The 16,594-nt window shown below is 37.5% G+C and overlaps 1 long non-coding RNA gene across 1 annotated transcript; it reads left to right on the top strand.

Moving 5' to 3' along the window:
- The first annotated feature begins 4,686 nt into the window (after positions 1-4,686).
- LOC122219036 lies at positions 4,687-12,714 on the top strand. Its single transcript, XR_006202228.1, has 4 exons — positions 4,687-4,738; positions 8,445-8,645; positions 11,066-11,206; positions 12,653-12,714. It is a non-coding gene; the product is annotated as an uncharacterized LOC122219036 (long non-coding RNA).
- The last annotated feature ends 3,880 nt before the right edge of the window (positions 12,715-16,594 follow it).

Below are 16,594 nucleotides of genomic sequence, written 5' to 3'. Positions count from 1 at the left end.
GCTCAGTCAGTTGAGCATCCAACTCTTGATTTCAGCTCAGGTCATGACCGCAGGGTTGTGGGATGGCTCCATGACCAACATGTTAATCTACTTAACAAGCTTCTCTCTCTCCCTCTGCCCCTTTCCCTGCTCATGCTCTCTGTCTGTCTCTAAAATAAAAGTTAATTAATTAGTTAATTAATTACTTAAATTTTTAAGTTTCACTAAGATATAATTCTCATGCCATGTAATTCACTGATTTATGGGGTATAATTCATTATTCTCCAGTATATTTGCAGGGTTATATAACTGTTAGTACAATCTAATTGTACAGTATATTCATCTCTCTTAAGTGAAATATGTAATCACTAACTGTGACTTCCTTTTCCCACACCCCATCAAACCACTCCTTGTCCCTACCCATTAGCGCCAGCTAATATTTTTTCTGTCTCTACAGCTTTGATTATTCAGGGCATTTTATATAAAAAGGATTATGTAATATTCAATCCCTTGAAACTACTTCTTTACCTTAGAATGATATTTTTAAGATTCATCCATGTTATAGGATTTATCATTACTAAATTCCTTTTTTATTGCTAAATAACATTTGGGTGGATATACCATATTTTATTTATCAGTTCATCAGTTAATAGACATTTGAGCTGTCCATTGGAGTCCACTTTGTTTATTATGAATAATACTGTTGTAAGCATTCATGTACAAGGTTTTGTGCAGACATATGCATTCAATTTTCTTGTGTATATACCTGAGACTGGAAGTGTATCGTATGATAACTCTATTTTTTATCTTTAACGCTGTTTTTCAAAATAGCTACAACATAATAAATTCCAACCAGCAATGTATAAAGGTTCCAATTTCTTAACATCCTTGACAATTCAGTTTTTGCCTAACTTTTTTATTATATGTATTCTAGTAGGTATAAAGTTAGAGTTTATTGTTGTTCTGATTTACACTCCCCAAATGTTAATGTTATTGAGCATCTTTTCATGTGCTTATTGTTCATTTGTATAGCTTCTTTGGAGAAATGTCTATATAAATCCTTTGCCCATTTTTAAATTGAGCTATTTTTTTTGTTTGTTTAATTGTCATTGTTCTAAGAATATATTATGGGTATAAGCCCATTACCAAATATATCATTTGCAAATATTTTTTTACTAATTTGTTATTTATCTTTCACTTTTTTGATGGTATCATTTATAGCACATAAGTTGTTACTTTTAATGATTTTCTATTTAACTATTTTTTTCTTTTGTCACCTGCCTTTTTTGTGTCACCTGTAAGAAAACAGTAACTAATTGTTTTTTTTCTTAAGACTTTATAGCTTTACCTCATACATTTAAGCTTCCAATCCATTTAGAGTTAATTTTTGCACACGATGTGAAATCCAGCTTCATGACTTTGTGTATGGATATCAGTTGTCCCAATGCCATTTGTTGAAAAGACTAATTCCTCTCCCATTGAATAGACTTGGCATCCTTGTTTAAAATTATTTGACCATGAACACAAGGATTTACTTCTACGCTGTCAGTTTTCTTCCATTGTTCTACATGTCATAGCCTTATTGCAGTACCATACTGTTTTGTTTACTATAACTTTGTAGTAAGTTTATAATTATGAAGTATGTGTCTTTCAAATTTATTTTCCTTTATCAAGATTGTTTTGGCTTTCTGGCACCCTTTGTACTTTCATATGAGTTTCAAGATGGGTTTCAGGATTAGTTTCAGGATTTTGCAAAATTGTGTTAGCTACAGCTGCTTAAAATAGAATTTCTGCAATGTGAGGCTAGAGGAGGGTGGTGAGAAACACCAGAAACCTGCCTTTCCCAGTATGGAAGCCTAATCCCAGAATTGGAGCTCAGTGGAGAGTAAGCATTTGCCTTTTTGGCTACACATGCCTCACATACAGCTTCTATAGCATAGATCTGGGTGGTATTAATGAAGAGGAGACGGCTCCAAGGCCACAGAATTTTTCATTTCTAAGATTTAGCAAATTCTCTTGAATGAATGTTTCTCCATTTTCTGCATGCTTACAAAATAATTCCAGTGTGGCCTTAAGTAGGGTTTTGTTTTTTTTCATAACTTTCACCAATTAAAATGGGTTAAAGTTAAACTTCAAACAATTAAAGTTGTTTTGCTGGTAAGGTAGTTTACTAAGCTTTTTACTCCATTATTCGTGAAGTCCTGGCCCATGAAAATACTATTTAATAAAACCAATGCAATGAAGCCAAAGCTATATTCAAAGAAAACAATTTTGACAAATACAAACAATATATTTATTGATCCCTAACTAACCAACTTGTGGGATGAACCAACACTCTCCCTTTTTTCTTTAAAAACTATTGAATGATATCTACTACACCTTAAGTGTGCAAAACTAGTTGTCTACTTTGTCTTCCCTTCACTTCTCCCAATCTTGAGTTGTCTGTTTGTCAAGAGTCATTGGTGTATACCACTTTTCCTGTTTAGAGGTACTTCTCATTTTAACAAAATTTGTAGGGGTGACTGGCTGGCTCAGTTACAGGGCAGGTGACTCTTGATCTTGGGATCCTTGAGTTCAAGTCCCATGTTGGGCTTAGAGATTACTTAAAAATATAAATTATAATGAAACAAAATGAGCTGCTTTAATATATATTATATATATGTAAATATGTATATCATATGTATATATACATATGATATATTTATAAAATTTGTAAAAAGTTGTTTTTCTTAAAAATCAGCTGAATTCTTTACAAAATCATAATATTAGACAAGTTATTTTTGAAAAATACACACCATCTTGGTGTCAGTAAGACAACTATACAAGAAAGCTAAACTTGGAGTGCCTGAGTGGCTCAGTTGGTTAAGCATCCAACTTCGGCTCAGGTCATAATCTCACAGCTCATGGATTCAAGCCCCATGTCAGGCTCTGTGCTGACAGCCCAGAGCCTGGATCCTGCTTCGGATTCTGTGTCTCTGTCTCTCTCTGCCTTCTGCTCGCTCTCTCTCTCTCTCTCTCAAAAATAAACAAACATTAAAAAATTTAAAAAAAAATCTAAACTTGTGGGTGGAAACATGATGAGGAAGGGTAGACCTACACAGTGTCAAAGAACCTCCCCCTACAGTGCACAGTTATTACAAAGGAAGGATAATAAATTTACGGAGAACAGGTGGCCACCACATAAGGAATGATGGGATAAAGCAACATGATAAGCAATCGGATGTCATGCACTAAGAGGAGGATAACATAATCTATGAAATATTTCTCTCAAAAATATATAACCTGAATATAATCATGAAGAAACTGCAGACAAATCCAAACTGGAGAGTATCCTACAAAGTCACTGACCTATACTCATCAAAGGGAAACAAAGGAACTGGTCCAGGTAAAAGAAAACTAAAGAAAGACATACAGCAATCAAACACAACACATGGTTCTGCATTAGACCCTGGACCAAGAAAAATAAAAGCATTATAAAAGAAATTTTGGTCGATTGGCAAAATTGAAATATAGACTGTAGATAAGACAGTACTATTTTATCAATGTTAAATTTCCTGAATTTGATAGCTGCATCATCATTTTGTGAGAAACTGTACTTGTTCTTAGAAAATGAGCAAATATTTACAGTGAAAGGTGGTATTCCATAGGCAACTTTCTAAAAGTTCTGAAAAAAATAAATATATAGAGAGTAAGAGTGAAAGGAGAGAGAGAGAGAGAGAGAGAGAGAGAGAGAGAGAGAGAGAGAGAATTCTCTTATTCTTAAATTTGGATCATTTTCCAACATTTTATCTTTTGTTCTTTCAGTTTATGAAATATCTCTGAGAGTTCTCTTATTGCTAAGATTTTTGCTGGCATCCTTTTCATTACAACCTCATTTATGTTGATAAATTTCCTTGACTAAGTTCCTCTGGATAAATATGTAGAGTCTCTAGAATGCCAAAAGTATCAACATTCCCTTGGTTAGCTATTTCTTCCCTAACTCTCTCTCTCTGTCTCTCTCTCTGTCTCTCTGCCCCTCTCTCTCTATATATACATATATATGTATATATGTTATAATTATATGTAACTATTTCCTCTATAGCTATACATAACTTCTATAACTATATATAATTTGTTGTAATTGAATTCTACTTCCAGTGTCATTGCTTTTTTGTGGGGTTTTTTTTTGCTGCATTTCACCTTGGTTGGTCAGTTACCTTTTTGGATTATCCATGTTTTAAAATATCACATGCATTTACCACTGGGCAATGAGAGGGCAACACAACTACACCTGTGCTATCTGTGTGTGAACTCAATAACAGATGTGCAGTGACCGGTCGTGGACAGAATCTGACAGAAGTGATGTGATTGGTCACCAATCATGATGCACATTTGTTATTTAATTAGTAATTTGAGGATTTGATGATCTAGCAACAAAGTTTGAAATTCATGTGATTACTCTTAGCTAATGTCACACGGTAACTGAAATAGAAACCTTTTTATTGAGGAATGGGTGTTATTTAAATCACTTTTGGTCACTGCTATGTGTGCATAACAAGAACCCTGCAGAATAAGAACTCTACACAGTTCACCCCTCCTTCGGTTTGGCTGTCAGTTACATGCAGTCAACCACACTTCAGAAGGAGATGATCCTCCCTCTGACATATGGTCACAAGGTCAATAGTAGCCTAATGCTACATCACAATGCCCAAGTCATTCCCCTCACCTCATCTCATCACATAAGCATTTACCATCTCACATCATCACATGAAATTAAAAGGTGAGTACAGCATAATAAGATATTTTGAGAAAAACCACATTCATATAGCTTTTGTTACAATATGTTGTTATAATCGTCCTATTTTATTATTAGTTATTGTTTTTCATCTTTTACTGTGCCTAACTTATAAGTCAAATCTTATCACAGGTATGCATGTATAGGAAAAAACATAGTATATTGAGGATTTGGTACTATCCTTGGTTTCAGACATCCACAGGGGGTTTTGAAATGTATCCCCTGTGGATAAGCCAGCCTACCGCATGTGTATATTTGTAATTCCACATATAAACTAAATTTTTGGATTTAATAATCAGCCATTAATCACGATTGTTTTCACTAAGAGGATTTCTGCAATACTTTTATCATTTTTCAAGACAGAAATAGCTTGCCTCCCAGAAAAAAAAAATACACACAAATGAAAGGAAGTCATTAAAGCTGAAATACACATAACACTTAGAACAAAGTTAATCTATGTCTGCCTATACTCTGGTTCAAGATTCCTTGAAAAAGGTTTTATCTAATTCAATCCAGAAAAATAAGAGTAAACTCTATTCTACCTTCCACCAGATAGCATTATTTTCCAATAAGACTGATTAAGCATTCCATAGAAACAAATAAGCTTCAAAACAAAATAAAAAAGAAATAAAATCAATTGGAGAGTGCCTGAAAACTGACAGCCAGATATCACTGAAACCACAGGATATGGGTGGCTAATTTTGTTAGCTTGTTTTTAGAGACCTTTGACTTATAAAATACAAAAACTTTGTGAAGTGCCTTCTGGCTTAAATTAGGTTCCTGAGCTGCTTAGGTTAACAATAATCACTTTAAGCAAGGCCATAAATAGAGTTACTTTATAAAGACCAAAGATCAAGTGAAGAAAGTTTACTGCTTTTATTGCTTCACCTTCCTTTAGATGGCGGTAATTGGCTTTTCGTTGTTTTTTGGCTATCCCAATCTGGTGCATCACCAAATACTTGATAATTGCATCTAAGAACAAATATACTGATCTCTCTAAACCCTGGAGAATCTCTACATTATTTTATTTGTCGGAATTGTAATTTTAGGTTCTTTCCAGATCTTAGCTTGTTGCCTTTTTAAGGTCAAATCTCCTGCGACCTACCCAAAGTTCCTGTGATAGGCAAACTATTCATCCTCATTCAACAGAGATAAAATGTCTTTGGAAAAAATTTCATCAGCCTAATGGAAACCACCCACATGGCACCGGCAATCTATCTTCCTGAGAAACCTCTGAGGGAGGCTACTGTACTTATAAATCCCAATTGTGGAAAAGGTGACACGAGATTTGCTTTTCAGCCTGCTCCACTATCTTACGGTCACAAAATAAGCTTTATTCCTAAATTGTCTTCTAAAATTAAACTAAGCAAAATAAAACTCTTGCCCTTTAACTGGGTTTGGATACGTTGTCACCTGGAAAGAAAAGCACATTAGCCAGTTTGCACATTAACAGAAAACATCTTATACAATAAAGGCTTTACCACCCATCGTGAAGAAAGGTATGGGGCCATTAATTCATTCAACAAATCTTTTAAATGCCTATTACGCGAATCCCTGAGAGGATAATATCAGAGCAGGAAATGAAAATGGGAAACCGAAGCAATTACCCCTGAAAAAGGTGTAGGCTTTGGTTCTTAATCATTTTGATCAATAGTTGGGTCAATTACCACAAAGGTTCTACAAATGAAAGTACAGAGCAGGCGTTGTTCGCAGATTGAGTCAGTGTGTTACATTCCAATGCACTGTCATTTCATACATGCGTCTCACAGAGTGTAACTAAATACAAACTGCTTCAAAAGTCATGTGCATGCATATTTAGTTAGCTCGTCACCATACTAATTTCTGATTCATCGGACATCAAGGTAACAATTGCTACTAAGAGAGGAGTTTGTAATATTCATTTGGTTACAAAAAGAAAACTTCATATTCAACAATGGTAAAGAACAGTGACCCAAGACATGTAGGAATGAAAGTTTTGATGGGGAAACAGTATCATGATTGAGGATGACCCATGTCTGGGGAAGATACAGTTAATATCAAAACATGTCTTCAGAAATATAGGCATGTATGAAAGAAAGTCCACAAAGGGGGATGGGACAAGAAAAATGCAATGCTTCAAATAAAATCTTCTATTGTTTCACAGTTACCTGCGAGATTAATGCTGACAAAAAGTATACACTAAGTGGAAGGACTTCCAATTAAGCCTAATAAGAGAATAAGATATTCTCTACTTAAATTTAATAATGTATGTCACCTGATCAGAGATGGAGAAAATGGAGCAATGGAAATTTCCAGTACCTTTCAACATAAAATACAAGCCAAAAACACATTTTAACATAAATAAACATCTCATAGGAGAAGCACAAGCTTCTCCTTGTGCAATCCTTTATAACAACATATACTTGTTAATTTGTGTGGCTGCCTGAAGAAAATAATAGCATATCGCATACACGATGATTAAATACATGTATTTGACCATGTAGCTTTTGCTTTACATCAAATTCAAGGATGTCTGCTGTAAGCCAGTCTGAAATCCTACTGACTTATTTCCTCTTGATATACGAATTATGCTTGTACAGTGTGTGTAAGAGAAAACCATCCAGCTTTGAATGATGCGGATCCGATTCGTAAGAGATGTCATTGAATCTTCACAAACATGAAAATTGTTTTGTTTTGTTTTTTTCTGGCACACAGGAGAGTTCAGATAAACTGAGAACTAAAATTATAAATCATAAAAAATAAGATGCCCAAAACCTAAAGACACATTAAGCTTTCAATTTAATCCATCTCATGGGTCATTAAACACCATTTGAAATGTAAAAGCTTCAGGTAGGAGACAACACAAGTGTTTCTTCTCAGTTGTGATTCTTCTCACCTAAAGCTTTAAAAGTAAAACTTTCTTTTTTTTGACTTTTTCAATAAGGATTGTTATGATGACAATTTAGAGACAAATTTAGAGATTTGCCTACAATTACCTTCATTAATTCACAGCCTGTCTTTTTGTGACATTAGGTGCCTTTTGGAAAAGTACAGTCCCAGGCACGTACCACCTGGGTGGAAGAACTTTGTAACAAGGAACATGAATGATGTTCCTAATTCCTCATATGATATATTTTCTTTCGTAACATCCTCTTCATTTGTCATGGTTTCTCTTCCTTTTTGACCTCTTTCGTCATTACAAATATAGTAATTTTATAATCTCTTTTAGATTGTTCTATTTTACTTCATTTGGGGATGTCAGTTTTACTCTTTATAGCAGCCACTGGCACTTTTTTATGGTCATTCCATTTGTGTTTTGATTTATGACTCTAACTTTCAGCCTTTTCTTCTGTCAGAGATAAGAGAGACCCGATCTAGGAATATCTTGAAGAAGCATCCTTGAATGACTCTCTTAAGGGATCAGGGATTTTACAAGAGCTAGATCTGTTTGTGGAATTTATTCTGAGCCTGAAATTCACCCTTCACTTAAGTAATGTAAATTTAGACCCAATGTGCATGTGTGGTGCTAGATTTTTTCAAAAAATGTTTTTCTGCCCAATGCCTGGAGGAAACTCACCTAAGTCTTTAATAGCGGGTAGAATTCTCGGAGACTAGGAGCAGAGTTTCTCGATTATGTTTTCACAGACTGAATGGTTCTTTGCAGTCCCAACTTTAAGGAGTTATCTCAAATCGAGATATGTACTTTTTCTAGATCCAAGTTCCTATACTGAAGATCAAAACTCAAGCCTCAACATCTGAAGAGCGCTGGGGGAAAAAATCACAATAACAAGCACCTGGTTTGGGAAACCTCCTCATCCTCACTAAAATACAACAAGCTGCCTCATCTGGTAAAACCTCTTTCTGCCTCTGTAGGGAGCCCCAGCAGGAAACAGTAAGAAAACAGCAGGACCAGGTAAACCAACCAGACCAAAATAATACCTCAAAGACTCTGAAAATTTAACTCTTATCGGAAACCACAGCACATAAAATCAGGCCAGTCACTTCGTAATAAACCTCTAAACAGGGTATTTTTCTGCTAATAAATAAATAAAATTCAAATTGGACCCACAGTTTCCTAATCATAACAGTAAAAATGTCTAGGATACAATAAAAAACCACCCATCATAACAAGAAACAGGAAAATCACTTAACAATTATCAAAATACAATCACAGAGGCCAACACCGAGCTGAATCAAATGTTGAAATTATCTGATGGAGATTTTAAAAGTAGTCATCATAAATATGTTTCATTGGCAACTATATGTCTTCTTGAAACAAACAAAAAAATAGAAAATCTCAGCAAAGAAACAGAAGTTATTATGGCTGAAGATATAATCAGTAGAACAGATCAATAGAATTTATCCAATATAAAAACAACAACAACAAAACAAACAAAAAACAGAGAAAATAGTCTGAAAAAACTTACCAAAGTCTGTTTGCTTTGGCATATTAACAAAGATCCAATATTCACATAATCAAAGTCTCAAAAGGAGAGAAAAAGGGTTTGCAAACTGGCTCCCATGCAAAGACAGAAGAAAGGCAAACAGACCACTGCAGACCAGTAGGTGACAGATTGGTAGGCTCAACGAGCAAGGACACTTACATAGGAGGCTTGTCGTGAGCAGCTACAAAGCAAATAGACCTCCACACCTGCCCACCAGAATCATAAAAGTTTATCTAGAGTCCTTAACTGGGTTCACTCACTTACACCGTGCAGGTGGCCTCAGACCGCATTGCTCTCCCAAGGCTGCGTCCTTTAAAAGGGTTCTGATGGGGGGCCTGGGTGGTTCAGTCGGTTGAGCGGCCAACTTCAGCTCAGGGCATGATCTCGCGGTTTGTGAGTTTGTGCCCCGTGTCAGGCTCTGTGCTGACAGCTGGGAGCCTGGAGCCTGCTTCGGATTCTGTGTCTCCTCCTCTCTCTGCCCCTCCCCTGTTCATGCTCTGTCTCTCAATAATAAATAAACGTTAAAAAAATTAAAATAAAATGAAATTTTATGAAATCCCAAATGATTGTGGGAATGGTGGGTAGAACATACATTCCAAGGATGGGGTAGGAGAGAGGAGCCTCCAGTTGCCCTGGTACAGGTCTTGGGTCGGCTGGAGGTCAAGTCCTCTGGATGACCTCCGCCCAACCTTCACCCCTCAAGACTGGTTATTATAACCTCACCCGCCCTCTTCTCCCACATTGTGTGCTACGCCATCAGCAAGGATTCCATTAGCATAGCGGTGGCTCATTTGGCAGCTATCGGGCTGTATTGAAAGCACACACTATAGCAACAACCCAGGCACATGCAAGAGAAAACATAGATTAAGATAATGATTCCCAAAATAAGTAATGATCTTTTCCACCAAGAGCCTCAAGATCCAAAGCATTGATTTACTAAGTCCCCTAGAAATGAGGGTTGGATCACTCAGAGCATTCACTTGTGTCCTCATGTGATTTAATAAAAGTGATACATTAGCAGACTCTTCAGGTATGAACAGATACCATTCTTTTTGGATAACGGCACAGGTGATAATAATATCCAAGGCCATGCTGTTTGGCAGGATAGCTTTTCTCATTAGAAACATTAACAGTGTTAAGTAAAGACAGACTTTGAGAGCTATCATTTAAGGCTTGTTGGGTGAATTTAGTAAGGGCTTCTATGTGTGCTATGATGTCCTCTAGGACAATGCAGAGGCAAAAGTGGCCACCAAATGATTGTACTAGTGGGAAAAAAAAAAAGGTGCCCCTTAGCCTTGAGGAGAGGGGGGTTGGCAGCTTTAGGAACTTGACTTGGTTATACATAACATACATTTTAGATGAGGGAGGCAGCCTTGTCAGGTGCAAGGAGATGAACTGGGACCAGGATATGCCAGACCAGGATCTCCACTTTCTCCCCTCTTTCAATGGTTTGTGTTTCATTGCAAGTATGGTGTGTTTCAACAGCTTCAGCTTATTATCAGGGCAGTGGGATCCCAGTGGAGATTGAGTAGTTCCCCCTCAACCAGGGGTATGAAGTAACTCACCCATCCTGGTGGGAAGCTCATTGCAAATTCTAGTTGATAATGCTTTTCCAGGCATGATGGGGCCCCGTGTTCTCAGCAGCATAGCACATTGATTCACAGTGAGAGTTGGTACAATGGCTGTCTCCTGTGACTTCCATATCTTTACAGTGTTGGGTGTCTTAGCGGGAATCCCAATCTAGCATGTGGGGCAACAGGCCCTACTGGTTGATTATTCAGATGTATTGAAGCCTGAGATAGTATTTTAATCCACCTGGCCAAGATAGTTTTACTTGTTAATAATTTAATCTGCTGCTTTAATTTTTCATGTTTTTCCTTTCTATCAGTCTTACTGCTTGCAGGTTATGAGGAAGATGGAACCTCCATTCAATGTCATGTTCTGTTACCCAGTCTTGTACATCAGGACATCATGACCTTGGAAATGTGACCCGTGATTACTGACTATTCAACAAAGTTATCAGAACATGGTACTTTTTTAATCCCCTAATGGTGGCATCCTGGTTTGCATGATGACGGGGTAAATTTTGGTTAGGCCAAACACTCCACAAGAACCAAGGCATATTTATAACCCTCAGTTGGAGGAAGGGGGACAATACAATTAACTTCCCAATCCCTCACCAGTTTAGAACTCCAGTGGATGGCCCCAGACTCCTTTGGCAGTTGTCTTGAGTGTTGTTTAGAACACACAGAACATGCTATTACTGAACTGTATTTCAAAGGAAATTGGCGTCTTTGGCAATGTGCCATCCCACCTGGGCACCACTATGGAGACTCTTCCTATGTACCGAGTCTGCTGTATCTACTGTTGGGTCTGGTACTAGGACTCATACCCAGGCTGGGGCAGCTTCCTGACTGCTAGGAGCTGTTAGCACCTTAGAAGCCAGGATATGGAAGACAGTGAGGACTGCCTCAGGCTCTTGCAAGTGAACCAAAACTTTTTTTCCCCACATATCCTGATCCCTCAAGCATTTATTCATGATCACCCACCCTTTGGCTTCCTATTGTCAAATCATAGAGTCAATCCCTTTCGAATGGCCCAACTACAACTACAAAGGCTTCATGGCCAAGGACTCATGAGTGATCACCAGCCAAACTGCTCTGAATGTAGTCCACTGGCTGCTGTGATTTGTTACAGGTTCTAGGCCCCTGTGTCATTGGAATCGCTCCCATTCCTTCTCCATAGGCTGTAGGGGCCACCACAGAAATAGGGGCAAGGGCATTTGGAAGATTTACATACTCTATAGAACCTAGTAGGGCTTGCATTTCTAGGCTATTAGAAATGATGCTCCTCTGCTGCAAATAGGCACGCTGGGATTTTAAGTCATGGTAGAGATGGATTAATGGAACATATCCTCAGGCCATCCCTCGATAGGAAGGGGATTCTTACCAAGATATAACATTTGTTCCTTCATGACTGGCTCTACCTGTAGGAGTTCTGGGTACACTGGTAGGAGCTGTTACTCTATGGGGATATATTTGGTTTCTGCCCCCTTCCAGAACTGGGACCCAAATCCTAGAGGTACTCTCCCCTTCTGTTGTCTTTGCCACAATGCCCAACTTATACCTTCCAGAGCCACAGACACATCTAACTCAAATGGTAGCCCTGCTTGGGAGATGCCCAAGCATCTGCTTCACTAATATTTTTGCCCTTTGAAAAGTGACTTGTTGCTCTGATACCCAGTCACATGTGCCCTTCCTTCGCCAGGCAGTATGAAATACAGAGGCACCGTGGCAGGGGGAAATAAAACTCCTCCAAATTTCAAAATCACTACAAAAGCTTGTCTCTTTCATGTTCTTAGGGGTTACATAGGCTGACATATTTTCAATCACAGCTTCTGGGACAACACACAACTTACCCAACCATATGATGCCCCAAAACTTTACAGTGGTGCCTAAACTTTGAATTTTTGCAGGTTCACTACTCACCCTCTTCCTTGCAGATAGATGTTCCAGCAAAGTGTCCTGCAGACAAGGCAAGTCTTTCACATATTAACATTATATTATTGACGTAATGTGTCCATTTTACTGATGTGGAAAAGGAGAACAGGGACAGATCTTGGGTTACCATCCCATGACTTATTGTGGGGCTATGCAGGTAGCTTGGGGAAGCACTTTTGCAAGGATACTTACATTAATAACATACTTTTATATAAATATAACCTAAAGAAAACTTTGCATCATTTCTTACTTGACAATGCTTCCCACATGGTTTAACATATCAAATAAGCCTAATTATTTTAATATCTCTCTTGTATAAGGAGAGATAACAAACCTTTTGAGCTGTTCCAGAAGACCTGAAAAAAACCCAAAGTCAGTTTAAGATCAAAACTTAATTTAAAGTTTGATTTTTGAAAAGTTTGTCAAAAATATCAAAAGACTTAAAACATTTGATTAAATAAGATCATAGGTCACTGTGAAACAAATCCATTTAACTGCGGGGCAATTAAAGATTTCAAAGGCAAATACAGAAGTTATATAGTTGTGAAAAAAAACTTATCTCTTTTAATAGAGAAAAGTCCGTCTTCTGAGGTAATCAAACACTTGATAAAGACAACATGAAGCACAGGAAATTATTTCGATGAAAACACAGAATCTTTGTCTTCTAGGCAGATTACCAAAAATATAAAGAAAAACCTTTTATAATCTTATCAAAAACAGACCAAAAGGCTAAGAAAGCTTTTTCCTAAGAAGCCCATGCCAAAACACATCATAATTAAAGATCTGAAAAGGAAAGACAGAAAAGTCTTGAAAGTAGCCAAAGAGAAATGATTGATTACCTATAGGGGAGCACCAATTGATGTTACAGATCATTTCTCATCTGAAGGCATGGAGTCAGAAACAAGTGGCGAAACATGTCACAGGTGCCAAAAGAAAGGAACTGTCAACCATGCGTTCTGTTTTTGTTAAAACTATTCTTCATGAATGAAGAGAAATAAAAGCATGCCCAGATGAAGGTATTTCATCTGGGAAGAATTTGTGGTTGGCCAGCAGCCCTATCCATAAAGATTGGTTGAAGAGAGTTCTAACACAAAGGAAATGCAGAAAAAAAAAAAAAAAAAAAGAGAAAAAGAAATAAGGAAGGAAAACTCGGAACATCAGGAAGAAAGATCAATAGACAAAGCAGAAGTATGGTCACGTACAATAGGCAGTAGTTTCTCTTGTGAATTTTATATTTGAAATTGAAATAAACATTATACCATTGGATACTCCAGCCAATGATATGGAAAGTGGGGAGGGTAAAGGAACTGAACGGGAAGTGAAGTTTCCATACTACACAAAAAAAATGGTAAAATGTTAATACCAGTAAACCATGATAAGTCACATAGTGTACTGTAATACATACAACACATAGAAAATTATACAAAGAGATAAATCAAAAGCATTATAAAGAAAGCTAGATTGAATGTTAAAACTTATTCAAGGAACCTAAAGGGAGGTAGAAAAAGAGAAAGAGTCGTAAGTACCAGAGGAAACAACAAATAATAAAATGACAGTGTTAAGTTCTAACATATCAGTAATTATCTTAAAGCTTAATGGTCAAAATACACCAATGAAAAGACAAAGATTGAGAGAGTGGATTAAATAAAACTACAGCCCAAATATATTCTGTTTACCAAACTCAAGCCCTAAGCCCTAAGGACCTTTACCCAGATTCAATAATTCCCCAAGCCACTGCAACATCAATTTGTTTTCTCATTTTGAGTTCCCTTTCATTTCTGGCATCTGGAGTTTCATTTTTCGTTCAAGCTAAGCTTATATGTTTTTTATTAGGGAGTGATTTCTAGGGATTTTAATGTCATATTCTGCCACAGTACTAGATCTTGAACTAGGTCCTAATAGAGACTGTGGAGTGTTTTTTGTTTTTTTTTTTTAATGATATCCTAAAAATGTGGGAATGAATAGATCATCAATCTATTATGGCTCTCAAAAAACTCCACATTTTATGGATATACAACACATTTCTCAAAGTGCTTTTCTTTCATTAAACATTCATTCATCCTAACATAATCCCATAAAGACTTCTAGTTGACCAACAAAATCTATATTCCCCTTCTTTAATGACAGAATTCCTGAGTGTTAGGTGGATATATGGATGGCCAGCTAGAAACTGTATTTTCCATCCTCCCTTGATACTTGATATAACAGGTGATTAAGAAATGGCCAATGATAAGTGAGCATGTGTGAGGCATGCCACTTCTGTATTGGAGCCCTAAAAAGAAACATACATAGGATCGCCTAGTCTCTTTTCTCACTTCCTACTAACTGGGATTATGAGAACTGAAGCCACTAGTATCATGGGATCTAGAGATGGAAGCCATATGTTAAGAATGTCAGCCATGCCCTTTCTATCCTGGAATAGGAGGTTAAGTGAGAAAGTAATAGACTTCTGTCTTGTTCAGGACTTTTTACATAGGGGTTTCTTTGTCTTAAGAACTTAAGACTTGTATAACCTTGGGAGTGAACTAGGGCTCAGTAACACTCAGTGAAGATCCAAGAGGGAATAGATTGTGAAAACCAAGTTGGTCATAGATAGTGATCTCCAAGGGTCAATGTTGACTTCCTATTTGAAAGACCTCAGTCATGGCTCAAAAAGGCATTGCTAACTGATTTTGCAGTGGGAAATCTCCAGACAGAGTATATGTGCCATATGCTTCCAGAAAGATCTTAACTAATGAAGTAGGATAAGGGGTCAACCTACAGACCAAATACAGCCCATCATCTGATGTGTGTGTGCATGTGTGTGTAATTCTATGGGTTTTAACAAATACATACAGTGTGTAATCAACATCAAAATCAAGATAAAGAACATCTCATAACCCCCCAAATTTCAGCCTCTCTCCCCACCTCCAGCTCCTGGCACTATTTTCCTCTCTGTTCCTACAATTTATGCAACTTCTTAGCAGCAGCAGCAGCAACATTTTATTCCTTATAAATTCTGTTTTTCAATCAGTGTCATTACCTAGAGGAAATGTCCTTCTTCTTTACAAGGAAAAGCCTTTCTGGAAGAAAATAACATGTAATACATGCTAACTCTAGAGAGAAATTGGAACTGAGTGTGTTGGGTGAGTGAACCTGGAGAACCACTGTTAGGTAGAGCAGAAATTCCCTCCACCTGCCCACACCACCCACATCCTACTTCTGTATCACACCATGTACAGCAGACAGGTCCCTGATATGACTCAGTAGACTTCTCGGAGTTAACAATACCCCGCCCCCCCGCCCGACACATCATCTGAGAGACCCTCAAAGGCACATCCATATAGGCTAACCCTTCCATGTAGGTTTTTGTATCTCCTGAACAAGGAAGTAAGCAGGTTGTGGGGACAACAGAATGAACAATAAAGGATATTTGACCATGCGAGCTGCCTAGTTGAGTGTACTCTTTTTCCTTGTAAAAACTGTGCTTTTAATGAGATAAAGAATATGGCATGGGGTGGAAATCCTGGCCAAAGGGGGATCCAGCCAAGAGCCTGACTGAAGCTGCAGTAAAGACCCTGAGACTCCTGCTAAGTAACTTAATAATTTCTCCTCGCCTTTAACCTGAAATGTCATTTTTGAAAGTCCAGACTGGCGTTTCCCAGAAACCATTTCAGTAGGAGAGTGAAGGCCAACAGACAGAACTTTTCTGAGAAATTAGGCATGGAGTTCAGAGGAACAGAGCTCCCTCTCTTCTCTCTCACTTCAATTCCTGAGACAGAAGGCATCATCCAGAGATCCTGAAACTGATTTTACTTCAATTCCAGGTCCCATCATGGTCTGGTGATAGCACAGGGGCTCCATTTGCTGAGAGATTACTTCCAAGAGGTGAGTTTTGCTGCCATAGGATTTTGTAAATAAAGTTTTATCAGAACACC

The sequence above is a fragment of the Panthera leo genome, chromosome B2 (assembly GCF_018350215.1).
Source record: "Panthera leo isolate Ple1 chromosome B2, P.leo_Ple1_pat1.1, whole genome shotgun sequence".
NCBI classification, from domain to species: domain Eukaryota; kingdom Metazoa; phylum Chordata; class Mammalia; order Carnivora; family Felidae; genus Panthera; species Panthera leo.
Note: the sequence above shows the minus strand (reverse complement) of the source record. Positions and strands in the feature narration are given on the sequence as shown.